Source organism: Carex rostrata, chromosome 20 (genome assembly GCF_964058835.1).
Source record: "Carex rostrata chromosome 20, lpCarRost1.2, whole genome shotgun sequence".
Classification (NCBI taxonomy): domain Eukaryota; kingdom Viridiplantae; phylum Streptophyta; class Magnoliopsida; order Poales; family Cyperaceae; genus Carex; species Carex rostrata.
In genome coordinates this window covers 8,739,422-8,755,833 of record NC_135937.1, presented here as the reverse complement: position 1 = coordinate 8,755,833, position 16,412 = coordinate 8,739,422, and the positions used below count along the sequence as shown (strand labels likewise).

General features: G+C 35.3%; 1 pseudogene across 1 annotated transcript; it reads left to right on the top strand.

The window, feature by feature from the left end:
• The first annotated feature begins 7,269 nt into the window (after nt 1-7,269).
• On the top strand, nt 7,270-9,305 carry LOC144572399 (protein NRT1/ PTR FAMILY 5.2-like; annotated as a pseudogene). The gene is made up of 2 exons (XR_013517721.1): nt 7,270-7,969; nt 8,301-9,305. The product of XR_013517721.1 is annotated as a protein NRT1/ PTR FAMILY 5.2-like (transcript).
• Nucleotides 9,306-16,412: the final 7,107 nt, after the last annotated feature.

Here is a 16,412-nt window from a genome sequence, read left to right as displayed (position 1 = left end):
AGAAAATTTATTAATTTCATATAGTTAATATAACAAAAAATAATATATATAATTAACGTATTGTATTATGAGTTTTTAGAAATTATCGTATCGATGATACAATATTCATACCCGTGTTCATGGTAACATAGTGTGAATCTAATTGTTGAACTTCCGATTAATAAATGTTTAGTATTCGATCTTAACTCAAAAATTGTTTTATTTCTGCATCATGCGGTTCAATGATAAAATTTACGAATATGATCCAAAAATGTATTGAAGAGTCTTGTTGTATCATGTCATCAACAGTGCATCTGCGTTGAATACGATATCAAGCACATGATTCACTGTAACTGATTCGGCAATTTGCTCTAAGTATATATTGATCATGAACTTTAAACTTTATAGTTTTAAATGCCGATTTTTTTATTTATATCCAAAAAATATATAAATTTAAAAAATTAACTAAACCGCTTGTTTATTTTGAAAACTACCCAAACCGGAAAAAAATTTACGGTTTCAATACCAATTTCCGGAAAATTTTTTTCCGGAAATTGGATCCTAAATCCGGAATAATTTTTTCCGGATTTAGGATTTCTTTTCTTTTTTTTTCCTAATTCCGGAATAATTTTTTACGGAATTAGGATTTTTTTTTTTAGGAATTTTTTTTTTCATTTTTCAGTTTTTATTTATAATTTATTTATTTTTTGTATTGAAGTATTACAAATATTTAATATATTTAAAAAAAAAATAGATGGAATACTATATAATTTGATTTATTCGAAAGACTGCTACAAATAATCCGGATCAACATTTTTCATGCCGGATTTTTTATGGCCGTAAGAAAAATTAATATAATATAATATATGTATATATAATATAATATATGTATATGTATATATAATATAATATATATGTTAAAATGTGCTTGCATATCAAATTTTATATTTTTTTGAATTTTTTTTACTATTTATTAAGTATTTAACAAAATCGCTATATTCAGACTATTGAATTTTTGTACCCATTTTAATAAATAGTAAACAATTTTAGAAAAATGTAAAATTTGATATGCAAGCACATTTTAAAATTTTTACTATTTTTCAAGATGGGTAGAAAATCACTGTTTTTTGAACGGTTCGGGTCGAATAAAAATTTTAACATATATATTATATTATATATACATATATTATATTATATTATTTTTTCTTACAGCCGTAAAAAATCCGGCATGAAAAATGTTGATCCGGATTATTTGTAGCAGTCTTTCGAATAAATCAAATTATATAGTATTCCATCTATTTTTTAAAAATATATTAAATATTTGTAATACTTCAATACAAAAAATAAATAAATTATAAATAAAAACTGAAAAATAAAAAAAAAATCCGAAAAAAAAAAAATTTCGGAAAAAAAAATTTCCAAAAAAAAAATTCTAATTCCGGAAAAAATTATTCCGGAATTAGGAAAAAAAAAAGAAATCCTAAATCCGGAAAAAATTATTCCGGATTTAGGATCCAATTTCCGGAAATTGGTATTGAAACCGGAAATATTTTTTCCGGTTTGGGTAGTTTTCGAAATAAACAAGCGATTTGGTTAGTTTTTTAAATTTATATATTTTTTTGGATATAAATAAAAAAATCGGTTTTAAATGCATATATATTTTTGAGTAAAAATAGAGTGTTAATGATTTCAATTAGCTCTTTAATGAGCTTAACTTTAAAACATATCGAATTAACTTTTAATAATAAATTTAAATTATTGAAATCAGTCAATAAGTTAATTTGATTATTTATGTGTCAAATTTATAAATTTTTCAATTATTATAGTATAAAATCAAGCGATAAAAAAAATTATAAATTAAATTTAATCGTTCATTTTTCATTTTTTTTTATCACTTTAATTTCTTGTATACTAAACTAATTAAAAAATTGTAAATTTAGATATGAATGTATTACTCATGTAGTATAGATCGGTTTCAACCAGTGTTGTAAATAACGGTATGAGCTCGTCGGACGGACAGAGTACTGCCAAACGATTAATCGGGAATAATCGAGAATTGGTACTGATTTTTTTTTTAATCTTAATATTTTTATTTAAAGGGTACCGTAGAGGAATCACCATATCCTGAAACGAATTGGTACCGGTTTGTTTTTACAAGTCATGACAATGTTGTTTGCATCTATAATAGAAAACAAGCGCCGAAGTATAGTAAAAAGAGATGCTCATACATCGCTCAGTATTTTTTTCCTCCTGCCCCAATTTGTTGCGTGAAGAAACTAGCTATATATTAATACATGTCAGTATCTTATTATTTAATCAGGGCTTTAGTCAAGTAAAAGGAAACAAACTTAAATACGTACGTCCGGCCCGTATCAACATAGGCTGTTTAAACCAGATCAGTATTCTTTTGTTTGATAATTAGCGACGCAATTAATGTATCGGCAAATATATTAACATTTAAAGATTGGGGCTATTTATATGCAAAATTAATTATGGGTTGGTTAAGATTTGTAACTAGCTAGGTTGGGTTGGATGGAATTTGGGGGTAAAAGCTAGAATAATACACGTCGCTGGTGGGGTTACGTGGTAGATGGCCGAATGATACTAGCTCATGACAAAGTAAAAACAAAATATTTAGACAGGGAACGAACATAGTTTATATTTGTCTTTTATTCCTAAACATTTGGATTGTTCAATTGAAATTTAAAATAAATAAATAAATAAATACATGAGAGACATTCCAAATTAATGCCAGTCAATCTGAAAAAAGTTGTAATAGGCAGCAGCCTACCGCAAAACTGGGCCTATGATAAATGAGGAGGGATCAAGTTACAACACTTGAAAGTTACAACAAAGTTACAACATCATTTTTTTTCATTTTCAAAGTCCAAATCGTCGATCCAAACCGTTAGATATTCAATCTATATTAAAATGTGCTTATAGACCAAATTTTACATTTTTTGAAATTTTTTTGCTATTTATTAAGATGGGTACAAAATTGCTGTTTTTAATGGTGCAGAATTTTAATAAAAACAGCGATTTTGTACCCATCTTAATAAATAGCAAAAAAATTTCAAAAAATGTAAAATTTGGTCTGCAAGCACATTTTAATATAGATTGAATATCTAACGGTTTGGATCGACAATTTGGACTTTGAAAATGAAAAAAAAATAATGTTGTAACTTTGTTGTAACTTTCAAGTGTTGTAACTTGATCCCTCCTCATGATAAATATGTATTATGGGCCGAATATAGCCCGTATAGAACTCCAGGTTGATTATATTATATATGGGTCTTCATTAAACAGCTAGTCAATTTATTTTCTTCTTTTCAAGTTTAATTTAGAGTGAAAACTGAGAATTAAGAAAAATGATTGTGAAAACATATGTAAATTAATAATCGATCTTTTCATCTGATGTATTGGGATGTAAGTAAGGTCAACTATTTTACCGAAAGACCCTATATTAATTATATATGATGTCCGACGTAAATTAAGTTCAAAGCTAGCTAGGTTGAAATATTTTCATAGCTAGCGATCATGTAAAAAATTATCGTCAGTTTTATTTAGTACGATCGTTGACGTACTGCATCTTTCAAAAATATCATGATTTAATTGGCTTAATTCTATAGTCAACACCTTGAATCATTCCGAGACCGATCTCATGATTAAGAGGTGAAAATTTGTTGCAACCAATTCAAGCATAATGCTTCCTATGCATATATACATATAAAATGGAGGTTGAAACATAATGGTTTGTGACGTTTACCATTTGACAAAGAATTAAGTTTACCATTTTACAGAGAATTTTTTATTTTCAATTAACTTGGGGTTATTTTTCAAACTTAATTCAGAGAGAAATATTTATGGAAGAAAAAGTTAAAAGATTGAATATAAGATAATTGTTATAAACTTATTATTTATTTAAGTAAAAGACTAAAATTTTAATATTCGTAGAAGAAACCGGTTGCTGATAGAAGTGTATTCAGTTATGAGAGCTGTTCCCCAAAGAGCGAAAAAAGGGGCAACAGCCGATACTTTGGGTGATTTCAAAATCCTAGCCGCTGCCATTGTTGTTTCTTCTTTTCACTCCTCCTTTTTCCTCTAGTTCGTTTTTCTCACTCTGATCTCATCTCTCACATAGCTCCTCCCCTCTCTCTCGGCTCTACTTTCTTGAGTGGAGAGAATGAGAGAGAGGGAAAAGACCGGAGCTGAGTGGAGTTGATCAGAGCCAAAAGAGCGGTATCGTCGGAGCTCGAAATATTGAATCTCTACGTCATCTTGATTGGAGCGCGTGTGAGTAGATCCGGACGTCGGAGCGCGACGGTGGTCGAAAGAGCAGATCCGATCATAGAGAGCAATAGAGTTTAAAGTAATAGAGTAATTACGAGTATATATAACTGAGATTAGAATATTAAAGTAATTTTGAGTAATTTTGAGTAATTTTGAGTAATTTTGAGTAATTTTGTGAATTTTGTGAGAATGGAATATTACATTTTGTATTGGAGAGTTATTTGACTTGTTATAAGCTCGTTTTTTTATCAATGAAATTGTTAGTTGACACTTAAGGTTGGTTTTAAATTTGTACATAATATTTCATGCAATATATTTCCAAAATATCTAAAGTAACATTATAAACTAAGATATGTGTATTAATAAAATAGCACGATAAGTCGTACATAAATTCTATAGAGAAATACACAACTGTTTTATCACTTTAACAGTCGCTTTTATCTTTTAAAAATAACTCTTTTGAAACTGATATATAGTGCTGAAATCATATTCATATTCACATTTTTATTGAGAAAATGCATGGACAGATAAGATAAAAAAAGGTGTCAATATTCAAATAATTCGTATCTGACATGGAATTATAATGAATAATTAACCTGGTATATATTACTCAAATTTGCACATATAATACGTTACTAACAGATATTTAATTAGTAACTTGGTCACAATCATTGAATAAGTTAATTACTCGTAGAAATCTGTTGATATTCCGAATTGGATCATTTAAATATCCTTATTTTATTAAGAAGATATAAAATAATTTTGTATATACCTGTATTATTTTTGCAAAAAAAAAGCGGATACAAATAATAATTTATAAATTATCTACGAGTTTTTGTAAAAATATACATAAATGATTTACTGTACGGATGCAAACGAAACATACAGATATTGGTTTTGTTTGCATTCCTTTGAAGTACATCTTTAAATAACAGAGAAATATAAAAACATATGAAACGTGAGAACTAAATAAATAAGAAAAAAAATACAGATGAGAATATATGTAGCGTGCCAGGGTTAATAAAATTTCAGATTTTAACTCTGTTTATTTGTTTGTAATTATTCAAAAAATATACAATTAATAGTTTAGGAAGTATAAGTAAAGTAAATCATTTGTTCCTTTTTAGGTGGAGAAAACAATTGAATTGATATTATGATATCATGCCTGACTCGAGTATAGAGAGGAAACGATAAGACTTCTTTCGGCAAGTATTTAATTAAGAGAAACTTTGACCATGGAGTCTAATTAGCCCATTATAGCAGCTGAAGACATTCAACCGTTTTCTCTAAAGCAAAGAAAAATGTTCCTTTTCCAGGGGATGCAATGGCCTTTGTTTCTCTTAACATGTGACTGTGAACATAATATCATGGTATGTTAATAACTTTTGTTTAATTCGTCATTTTTTATGTTTCTGAATTAAAAATTGAATAAAGTACAAGAAAACATATTATATATTTTATTCGCTAGTAAAATGCGAATCACAAATTATTTGTGAATAAAACGTGAAAAAAGTGCGATTTTTTTTTTTTAACTTTCTTGTTGTACCGATTTATTTCTGAATCACAAATTTTTGACTCCGCCGAATTGAACCCGAACTATTCATTTGTCACTATGACTGTGAACTGTATTTGTTGTGACAAATTCATTAAAATTTAGACAGCACTAGCATAGATTAATATACATAACTAGAAATCCTTGTTTTGGACTATACAACTCTAAGAATCTGCTACAAAAATAGGTTTTGCCTCCGTATACCACCTGAAAAATATTAAGCTCGCTTTAACAATTTAATTAATAAAGAACAATATAGAATTATTTATTCGTCAACATCATCTTCTTCTTTTTTATAGTAAGTCATGGTATATGATTGATTTGTGATAATTGAAAGCATGACTTGCATGAGGTGTGTTAAGCCCAAGCCATCTTTTCTTCATTAATTTTTAAAATTATAAAAATTCATATCAATAAAATTAAATTATTATTGTCTGACTAAATTCATACGGAGCGTCCATAATTTTTTGGTTTACAGAAGCAACAACCTTAAATTATAAAACAACTGTTGTAAGTTGTAACATTAATTAATTAATTACAGGGTTTAATTAATCAGAATCTGATTGTTGAAACAAAATAAAACATTTTCATCACTAAAAGATCAAAGTGTAATAATAATTAAGGCAGACAATTTGATTTTTATTATATTGCATTTAATACATTTTTTAAAACACAAAATGATTCCCAAATTTTAAACGATGTGAGGAGCAATATTATCTCACTATAGTGTTTTGCCAAATTCTAGAAAACATATATACTCGAAGAGTTCTTGAAATAATTCTTATAGTTGGGCAAACTGGCCTAAGCTAAGATATCATCATTAGATCTTGTTATATATTTCATTTGTTTATCCTATTCATAGCTACTTCAATTATTTTCTTGAATAGAATTGTGGGGAGTGGAGACCATAGTATAAAGCCTGTGTAGTAAAGAGACCCCTATATTTCATTGTGAAAGCCTATTACTAAATCTTTAATGTGCCCAATAAATTTTCATTACAAGGCGTAACCTAAAAGGCCTATTTTATCAAGCTGGTGTTATAGGCCCATAAATAACTCTTTTTAACTTTTAAATTTTTATGGTTAAGCCTCCATTTCCGTGTTTCCATGTTACATGTTTACAATTGCAAGACATTTTGTGTCATGTTTTTTCGTGTCCTCAGCCGTATGTGTCGGCACGTGTATCAGATACGCCGTATTATTACAATACACTGTCTTGTGCTTCTCATGATAAGGGACTCCTCTTAGTCCTAAATAATGCAGATCGATATGCCATTTTCTTTCTCTTCAATTGGATTTCAGAGCCTACATGTTCTTACTCGTTTTAGAGAATTGGGTAGAAATTTAGGTTATCAATAATTTGGTCCACAAATTAAGTCAAAATTGATTAAATAAATGAAATAAATTTAATGTTTTTTAGTTAATAAAAGCCAAATGTTTTGTAGCATTTTTTTCTTTTTACTGAAATCAAAGAAATTTGATTGACTTAGTTCAATATTCTTGCTTCACTGTGTCTGGAATTTATATTTGCCAATTTGAGACACCTAAAAAATAATAAGAAATTTTAATATATGCAGGGAATGTGCCTGCTGACACTATCAGTATCCTTACCTTCATTGAAACCACTGGCATGCGGGGCCAACACAATCGACCCCACCTGTACTCAGAAAGCCTCGCCATCTCAACTCGGCATCTTCTTCCTTTCTCTGTACATCTTTGCTATTGGCACAGGTGGCACCAAATCCAACATTTCAACAATTGGTGCCGATCAATTTGACATGTTTGATCCGAAAGAGTGATTCCATAAACTCTCCTTCTTCAACTGGTGGATGTTCAGTATATTCTTTGGTACATTATTTGCTAATACTGTACTGGTATACATCCAAGATAATGTCGGATGGATGTTAGGATATGTGCTACCTACGTTGGGTCTTATAATTTATGTGACCATTTTTTTGACCGGTATGCCATTTTACCAGCATAAATTACCATCTAGTAGCCCTTTTACCAAGATGGCACGGGTTCTCATGGCGGCATTTAGAAAATGGCATGTTCCGCTATCTAGTGATCCCAAGGAGTTGCATGAGTTAGAATTGATTGATTACAAAAAGATGAAGCAGTTTATGATGGAATCTACAACTACACTAAGGTATTTAAAATTTCAATTTTTGTGGGGTATCAAATTAGTTTTTTAAAGTTAAAAAATAATAATAATCATCTCCAAAAATAATATCATTCCAAAAATAAAACTTGAAAAAGTATAATAGTTTACATTTCCATTCCAATTTTTAATTTTCTGAAAACTTTAATTTTGTTTTGTGGGTATTGAGTTAGTTTCTCAAAGGTTTGAAAAATTAGTTGTCATCTCTAAATAGAACGCAACTCTAAAAGTTAAAAAATACATTGTTCAAATTTTAATTCCAAAAGTTTAATTTTATGAATACTCGTTTAAAATTTGATCATTTAAATTTAAAATTCAGGTTTCTCAACAAAGCTGTGGTAAAAAATCAAGACCTGGTTACTCCATGGACCCTTTGCACAGTGACTCAAGTAGAAGAAACAAAAACAATGCTCAAAATGCTTCTAGTTCTTTTGGTCACCTTTGTGCCAAGCATTATGGTTGCTCAAATCAACACTAGATCTTTTCGTGAAATAGGGAACAACTCTAAATTGACACATCGGGCCCCACTTCCAGGTTCCGGCAGCCAGTCTCCAGGGCTTCGTCACCTTCTCAATGCTTGTCTCGTTTGTTTTGTACGACCGCATCTTTGTACCTGTCACCCGAAAGTTCACCAAAAATCCAAGAGGCATTACACTCCTCCAAAGAATGGGCATTGGTCTAATAATTCACATTCTCATTATGGCAATTGCGTCTCTAACAGAGCATTACCGACTCAGCGTGGCACGAGAGCATGGTGTAGCACAAAGTGGCGATAAAGTACCATTAACCATTTTCATTCTTTTGCCGCAATTTGTTCTGATGGGTTTTGCCGATGCCTTTCTAGAAGTTGCAAAACTTGAGCTTTTTTACGACCAAGCACCCGAAGGAATGAAGAGTCTCGGTACATCTTATGCTATGACGAGCTACTTTGGGTGTAGGGAATTTCCTAAGTGGCATTTTATTATCGACCGTGTCAGATTTGACGAAAAGGAACAGGCACAAGGGGTGGATAACGAACAACCTCAATGAGTCGCATCTTGATTATTATTATGCTTTTTTTGTCTGGTTAAATTGCATAAACTTCGTTGCCTTTTTTTATTGTTAGCCAATTGTATGTGTACAAGGTTGAGATTAATTTTCATGATGAATCGTCGTCTCAAGAACTAATGTCGGTTGAAGATAGATTATAAGACCAAGATATTGAATTTACTGGAATGGTTAAATTGTTAAAAAAATGTTTTATGCATGATATATAGACAGTTATTAGGGAAATTTTAGATTTACCAGTAGTATGAAATTCATAGAAAATTAGAGGTGAGTCTCGCTTTGCTTCGATGGCAATTGTTGAGAGAAAAGAAAAGTATATATGAGAAGATTGTATATAACAACTCATGATATAGCTAGAAAATTGTATTGAAGAGAGACAAACATGACAAAAACTGTACAACTGCAATTATTAATTAATTACATCGTTTTGTTTTCGAGTGGTAATTATTGGCCTATCAACATTGTTTGGAGGGATAAGTGCTATGTAAGAGCATGTTATCCCTTTGTTAATTTAGCTACTACCAAAATAGTAGCTTTATGTACATTATTTTGTCAAAATTGTACTTAGTGTTCTCTTTACCGAGACACTAAACAAAGTATTATATACAATTAACAAAATGCATGAAAAGTTTTTTGTGTGAATAAAATGCATTTACTCTTTCTTGTCTTTCGCCTTACTATATATCTTCACCGTTGCAAAATTAAAAAAATGTGTAAGTGTGTTTTATAGAAATATATGAAAATGTGCATGTGCGTGCCTTACAGTGTATATGATTATTTTTAATTAGCTTCATGTTTTGCATACCTCCCTTCCATTTGCAAAGGAGTTTCGTCCAAAAATTTACGTCTTATGAAAAGGTTCGATATATCGCAGTTCAATTCCTGTACCATGTCAGATAGAATATTTTACGGTACAGATCCAAATGTTTATCAAGATTTTTCATGTTGTTCAAAATTGTGAAAAATTATAGAAAAGAGCCGGAATGTTGCATAATACTAAAAATTATAGACCAAATCCAGAATAGTGAAATTTGGGAGGAAATGACACTTGAAATTTTATATCATATTTTTTCAGCCATCATTTCTTTTTTGTCTATTTACTTGTGTGTTTATTTTGACTTAAGGTGTTGTATAAAATTAGTATAGGAACATGTTACCTTGTTCATTGCCTTTCTGATGGATTTTTTAGGAATTAATAGTTGCCTCCTTGCGCCTCTAGTGTCAGTTGTTATAGGGACCTTTGGTTGTACTTGAGAGCTACAATAACTAGGATTTCAGTTTAGTACTAATGACTTTTAGTAAGGAGTTATATGTTGTGTTATGTGTTTTGGTCGACCCCTGTCACTCAGAAATAAATATGAAAACATAAGTATATTATTTTGACGCATTGCGGGATAAATTTATAACAACAGTAATGAAAATATATTAATAATGCTCACAGTTTGAAAAGAGGAATGGGAAAAATTTTAACTTTTATTTCTCTTTACTTTGTATAATAGAATTATATGATTTACTATAAAATTGTACTACAGATTTATGATAAATGAATTGTCCAAGATATGTACTGAGATGAAAAGACTACCAACAATTTATTTAATGAACCAATGCAAGAACTGACTTAACCGTTCATCTCCAACACACACTCATACCCAGCATTATCTGGGTTATTAGAAGTAGCACCTCACTGTTAAAATATGGTCCAAATACAAAATTGTTAAATTGTCTCTGAGTTTCCTTAATTTTAAAGACTGTATGTAATTGAAACAATAACCAGTATTTTTCATATTTGTAGTTAATCAATACCTATTCTGACGGTTACATGCAAGTAGCATACCCACCATTTGCAAAGAAGGTTAATCCAAGATAACCATAGTTTTTCATTAGAGTTATAACTATGTATCGATTGAACATTTCTTTTAATTACAAGATAATAATAAATAAAATCCTAACATCCAAATCCAGTTGAGTTTCTTTTAATTAGAAGTAAAGGACTCTTAGCTAAATAAGGACTGATGAGCAGTCGCTTCGCCATCGGGCTTGCTCTCTCTCCCTCTATCCACTACCAGGTCAGGTCATGCCCTGCTCTGATTTTCCCAAAATATCCTTACAATTTTTTCTTTTGGCATTTGTTGTTTAAAGTATTTTTAAACAATTATTGAAGAATAACTAGACTTTATAATGAAGAACTTGCTCAAAATGAGTAAAAGAAAAATGCAATTGATAAGCTAGTTTATATAAATTATTACTATTTTAAAATCGGAGAAAAGTTTATACATTTTACTTTCTTTATGTGAAGCAAAAAATATTATCAGGACAACGCTATACCTCAGGGTATGCAACTGACAATCTCCATTTACTACAATTTTCTTTAAACTTCTCTGCTCCTTTGTTTATTATTTGTAGTTTATCAGTAATGTTTGTGACATGATGGCAGGAACTTCATACCTGCAGTGAGTTTCATTCAAAGATTCTATATATTTGCATTCACAAAATCTTTCTTAAGCCGGTATGAGTCCCACTAGATTGTTGTATTGATAGTTGTAATGCTGGTTGGCCCAACTGGAAAATTTCAGTATTTGACTGGATTTTAGGTTTTCTACTCACTGACAATATCTTGCTAGATGTATGCCTTATTTTATAATTATAAAAGTTGAGATGAACATAATTCTTTATATTCTGACAATATATTGCTTCACCGTTAATTCCCTTTTTCTTTCTAATTTGAAGATTCAGAAAAAAGAGAATGGAACAGCTGGTTTGCTAGGTCAATGTAAGGAATTATTGATATTTAACTGATCTTGATAGTGTTTTGATTTTAGATGAGTTGCTTACCGAAATCTTTTCCCTAACTTCATATGATTTCTGTTTTTATGATGACTTCCCAATTTTTAAATGAAAATTTCAGTGCAGCAGCCCAATTGTGATGAAGGTACTGTTTTTCATTTTTCTAATTAGCCAGTAAGGAAGAAAGTGATATGTTGCAGGGGCATGGCAAAGTACATGTGAAAACACTTCCATGTAGTCCCAATGGTAATATTTGTATATTTGAATTATATCCTGGAAGAGAAGACTGGAAAGCACTTTGCCAGGATGTTCTTCAATACCTTGGTAAAGTACCTAATTTTCCTTGGATATATTATTTTTGAAAACTTTGGTTGTATTAAGTCACTTAAAGGCACTTTGTATAACTTCTGGTTTTTCAGTGTGGGGGCGTTTAATATCTAAGGCATTACTCAAAGCTTCAAAAGGCTGCTAATTTATAGTAGATAAGAATTTAATTTTGGTCTCATCAATTTAATCTCTTTTTCTCTCTCTTATGCTGCTATATATCCAGTGGTTTAACTCGTTCCTAATTATGGTCTAATTATTCCATCTTACGAGATGATGCTTGCATGTTTTATGTATAAATTGTGTTGTTATGTTTATCTTTGTATTAGGATAGTTTGAGGGGGTTATTTGTAAGAGTGTTTGTAAGGCTCTATATAAGCCTAACCCTTAATTAATAAAGATTATCCTCTTTTTTACACAAATCAAGTTGGTATCAGAGCTGTTTTTTAGATCTAGGGTTTCGCATCAAAAACCGTGCAGCAGCCACCACCTCCGCCAGGGCTCTGCCAGCGCCGCCACCACCTCCGCCCGCGCCACCAGGCCTCCGCCAGCTCCGCCAGGGGGTCTGCTTGGCCTCCAGGGGCTCCGCCAGCCCTCTGCCACCTCCGCCAAGAGGTCCGCCAGCTCCACCAGGGGTCCGCCGGCTCTGCCAGGGGCTCCGCCGGGCTTCCAGGGGCTCCGCCGGCCCTGCTGGTGCTCCGCCACCCTTGCTGGTGCTTGGCCAGCAAATCTGGTGACCCGCCAGAAGTTCAGGTGACCCGCCAGAAGTCCAAGTGACCCGCCAGAAGTTGCTCCACCCAGATCTGGCCTCCCTGACCTGAGAACAGCTGGTTTTTCTTCAATTCTTCCTTGATTTGCTCCATTTTTTCCTTCTTTTCTTCTTTCTTTCTTGATTTGATCTATCCTCTTCTCTTTTCTCTCTATTTCTCTTGTTGATTGTTGCTTGGCCGGCGTGGGGGGGTTTATACCCCACGATACCCGAGAGACGGGTATTGATCGGGTTGTTTGAAGCTCGAATCTTGATGTTTTGAGATCAAGATCGGGTTAAAAGGAAAGGGAAGGGGTTCGAGGTAATGATGTTCTAGATCTTGCGGGTTCGAGATCGTGTCTTGGGGAAGAAGGAGGATTTGACTCAATCTTGTGTGTAGATCAGAGTCAGATCAATGGCAGGTGAGGGTTCGAAGACGGGTATCGCAATGAAAGAGGCCTTGGAGAAGCTGAGTGGTGATGAGATCGCAATGTTGATGCGAGCATTTAGCTTTGCCTCTAGTGACACTGCACCGAAACCAACCCCAGCACCTGCACCAGCACCAAGGGTGGAGCTTCCCCCGATTGATGTGAAACTCGATGGTCCAGGTTCGTATCTGAGCTGGTCACGTCGGGTGCGGTACACTCTAGTTGGGAGGAAACTAGAGGGGTACCTGACTGGAGAGATTGCTGAGCCAGCTGAGGGTACTCCGGCGAGGGATGAGTGGAGGTCCACTCACATGCTGGTGTACATCTGGCTCTTGAACTCGATGACTCGAGAGATCGCGGCCAATGTTGATGGCATGGAGGATGTGAGGTGTGTCTGGGAAAAATTGAGGAAGACGTATGATGGTGTGGGGAACAACCTGAGGGTTTATCAGATAAAGGGGGAGATTGCTGCTTGCGTACAGGGGGAGAAGACTGTGCAGCAGTATGCCATAGAGCTGGAGCGCTTATGGCTGGATCATGACTACTGCACGAGGACGTTGTGTTGTCCTGATCCTGCGTGCAGGAAGACTGAGGCTTGCATGCAGGATAGGACCATGGGGTTCCTTAGAGGTCTGGCCCCAGCCTTCGAGCAGAGGACTGCGATGTTACTTGCTCAGCCGAAGATTCCCTCGCTGGAGGAGGCAGTCTCGGCCATGATACAGGAGGAGACCCGGATCGGGCTCCAGACCGGGGCAGGGGGACTTCCAGGGGTGAAGTCAGCTCTAGCCGTCTCCAACTCAGGTGGTACCAGGTCTAGAGGTGAGACCCGGGAGTGCTACAACTGTGGGGAGATAGGCCACCTGAAGTCGGCTTGCACTAAGCCACCAAAGGTGAGGAACTCTGGTGGACGTGGTCAGTCTGGGGAGCGCGGTCGTGGTCGTGGCCGCAGAGGAGGTGGAAGAGGGGGCTACCGGGCAAACCTGATGGTAGCAGGAGAAGAGGATGAAGGGGGTGCGCAGGATGAGGAGCTCTCTGCGGAGGATCAGGAGCTCTTGAGAGCCTACTCCCAGTTACTTAGGAGGAAGGGAAAAGGTGCGGCAGAGGATGCATCTACCTCGGGTAACATTGCCACTTATGCTCATTCAGTTGCAGGTACTAGTGACACCCATGCTCTTGCCTCTATATCCACCGTTAGTTCACCATGGATTATTGATTCTGGTGCTTCCAGACATGTGACGGGTACTGTTGGGGAGTTTTCTTCTTATACTCACCTGGCAGTCCCTGAGAGTGTTCAGACAGCCGATGGTACGGCCCAGCCCGTAGTGGGTAAGGGTACCGTGCGATGTACCGACTCCTTGACTTTGTCCAATGTTTTGCATGCTCCATCTTTTCCAGTAAATCTCTTATCCATTAGTGCTATTATCCTCCAACTGAAATGTGTTGTTTCTTTTGATATTCCCAAGGTGATCTTCCAGGAGAAGGGAACGGGCAAGAGGCTTGGGACTGGCACATGGCGTAACGGATTGTGGTTCCTTGAGAGAGAAGGGATGGACTCAGCCCTCGCATCTGTGGTGGAGAGATCTGGAGGAGTGAGGAGTGGTGTGGAAGACTTGTTGTTGCTCTACCATAGGCGGATGGGTCATTCTTCTTTTAGTCTTTTGAGTCGTTTGTATCCAGCTATGTTTGAAAAAGCTAATAAAGAGAGACTTGTTTGTGATGCTTGTGAGCTTGGCAAGCACACCAGGAGTTCGTATGTTAGTACAGGTAGTAGGAGCACCTGTAGTTTTGATTTGATACATTCTGATGTGTGGGGACCTTGTTCCACATCTTCTGTTAATGGTTTTCGATATTTTGTGTCTTTCATTGATTGCTTTTCTCGTACTACTTGGCTTTATTTGATGAAAAACAAGAATGATGTGCTTGCTTGTTTTAAAGATTTCCACAAAGGGGCTCAGACTCAATATGGGGCAATAGTGAAGGTATTGAGGTCTGACAATGGGACAGAGTACACGAACAATGCGTTCAGAGAATACTTATCCTCCCAGGGAATCCTGCATCAGACCACGTGCCCATACACACCAGAGCAGAATGGAGTGGCAGAAAGAAAGAACAGGCATCTCCTTGAGGTAGCGAGAAGCATGATGATCTCAATGAATGTACCAAAGTACTTGTGGGGACAGGCAGTCCTGACAGCTGCGAGACTGATCAATAGGATGCCGTCACGTGTGTTGGAGTGGAAGTCCCCGCTTGAGTTATTGAAAGGTGAGATTAGTGATAGTCTCCCCTTGAAGGTATTTGGTTGTGTGTGTTTCGTGCAGAACAACAGACCAAATGTGGGAAAACTGGATCCGCGAGCGGTCAAGTGTATCTTTGTGGGGTACTCGGCCACTCAAAAAGGCTACACATGTTGGAGTCCCGTGGAGAGGAGGTTGTTTGTTAGTATGGATGTCACATTTCGAGAGCATGAGCCATACTACTCCTCTCAGGTTACATCACCTTTTGGAGACTCGCTCGATACTGGAGGTATGAGGCGAGAGGGGGAGAGTAGCAGTGGTAGTGAGAGGAGGATGGTGGGCGTGAGCGATGTCCCTTGCGCCCCTTGCGCACCAACAGTTGAGGAGTCGACTGTTGTGGAATCGGCTGTGGTGCCGGAACGAGGCGGGGATGATCCCGATAATGGTGGCACTCAAGCTCAAGGGGAGCTGCGAGTGTACACGAGGAGAAGGAGGCAGGTTGAGGATACCGCGCCTACAGTGCCGCTTGTGCCAAGTCCCTTGTCCCTTCCTACCCCGACTTCTGAGACACCATCCACTGACTCAGAGCACACAGGTGATATGATTCCTCTCTCTACTCCTCCCACTCCCATGTCGGTAAGGAGGACTTCTCGCCTCAATGCGGGAGTTCCCCCTGATCGATACGGTTTCCCACATGATATTGCCCAGTTTGTTTCTTACTCTCATATCTCACCTGCACATGGAGCATTCATTGCATCTCTGGACATTGTCTCTATTCCTAAGTGTTGGCAGGTTGCTAAGGAGGATCCAAAGTGGAAAGCCGCCATGCTTGAGGAACTTGAGGCTCTCGCAAAGAACAAAACCTG